This window comes from Seriola lalandi, unplaced genomic scaffold (assembly GCF_002814215.2).
Source record: "Seriola lalandi dorsalis isolate HSWRI2012SDOR001 ecotype SW California unplaced genomic scaffold, Sedor1 jcf7180002054686, whole genome shotgun sequence".
Lineage (NCBI taxonomy): Eukaryota > Metazoa > Chordata > Actinopteri > Carangiformes > Carangidae > Seriola > Seriola lalandi.
The window spans coordinates 1,120,188-1,121,773 of NW_019525239.1; the positions used below are offsets into that span (position 1 = coordinate 1,120,188).

Sequence of the window (1,586 nt, forward strand, 5' to 3'; positions counted from 1 at the left end):
ACTTATCTTCATCTAGTCTCAATGACACTTCATAGACACTCAAAGACTCTGCTGCGCTGAAGGAGCACTGCTGGGGGTTTGTAAAGTCACTATGTGTAAGAACTGAACCTCCAGGAACTACGGCTGAGATTAAAGGTTCATTCACATAAATGGTTGTGTTACTGGACCTAGGATATTGCATTTATGTATATTCCCAAGCGGCCAGTGTGGCTAAAAGCAGACAGCTGACTTAATCATGTTGTTCTGAAGTGGAGGTCTGTGACGTGAGGGGCAGCGTGACCTGAGTGTTGTGTCAACAGTAGAAGAAGAAGATGTACAGTGACGTCAACGGCTGAGGTACAAAATGTGCATGACACAGGCAGCGGGACACGTACCATTATACAGGGCTGAACAATATGCAAAAAAAATCCTATTGTAATTGTGATACGAGTCATGATGTCAGATGTAAAGGTCATCATTTGATTTTCTCTGTACCAGACAAACATCTGGAGAATATGATTTTTCAGCTGGGTTTCTCTTGCAATTTGGATATTGCACTTGGCCATATTGTGATTTCAATAATATTTTATACGTACCATTATACAGGGCTGAACAATATGCAAAAAAAATCCTATTGTAATTGTGATACGAGTCATGATGTCAGATGTAAAGGTCATCATTTGATTTTCTCTGTACCAGACAAACATCTGGAGAATATGATTTTTCAGCTGGGTTTCTCTTGCAATTTGGATATTGCACTTGGCCATATTGTGATTTCAATAATATTTTATCCTGACAGTAGTTGAGAGTATAACCCAGGCCAAAAGATATTTTTGAAGAATGGAATCTAAACTAAAACAGCAGAGAATGATTCTGATACTAAACTGTTGCACAGAGGGAGGACAAAGAACACTCTTGTTGGGTGAGTTTCTTTAGTGAAGCAGGTCTAGGCAGTCTTGCTGCCTTTCTGCCCTTGACTGAACTTATCTTTTCATGCCAAACAATAACATCCAGAGCTTCCTGACAAATGTTTTTCTTTTCACATATGTTCTTATGCTGCTTTGACTGCTGTTTTAATGCTGTTTCGACATCTACATCGATGCAGCAGCAGATATACGACTATCATGTACCTCAAAACAACTAAGAAATTAAAGTGAAACTATGCACAGGTTCTCACATGTCTAGGTGCAGGCAGTGTGCAGGCAGTGTGCAGGCAGCGGTGAATGAGATGGTGCAACAATTTTTTTTTTTTTACCAAATTCCTGCACAGATTTGTTTCTAATATCAGGGTGACGACACCGTCTGCATTTGTTTGTTAGAGTCGCATTAGTATCCTCTCTGTCGTATTCTCAGGATCAGCTTCACTCACCTTCTCAGTCACATACTGGCAGCGCTGCAGGTCATGGTCACCGTCTGGGAGAATCTCAGGCTCCACAATAGGCACGATGCCATGCTGGGGGGAGGGGCAGTGAGGGAGAACGTTAAGTGATGGGTGGGAGAGAACACAGCGACCAACGTCATGACAACAGACAGGAGCACTTCCTCTCCTGAGGTTGTGACTTGTGTACCGACAGTTAGTTAGAAGAGAAGAAGATGGGCCAACAGTG

The 1,586-nt window shown here is 42.1% G+C and overlaps 1 protein-coding gene across 1 annotated transcript in view; it reads right to left on the bottom strand.

Annotated features, from left to right (window-relative positions):
• Positions 1–1,586, bottom strand: part of LOC111667230 (fructose-bisphosphate aldolase A-like) — a gene marked incomplete at its 3' end in the record, with an annotated part of 14,193 nt that overhangs the window by 6,951 nt on the left and 5,656 nt on the right. The gene's annotated exons all lie outside the window — the stretch shown is intronic.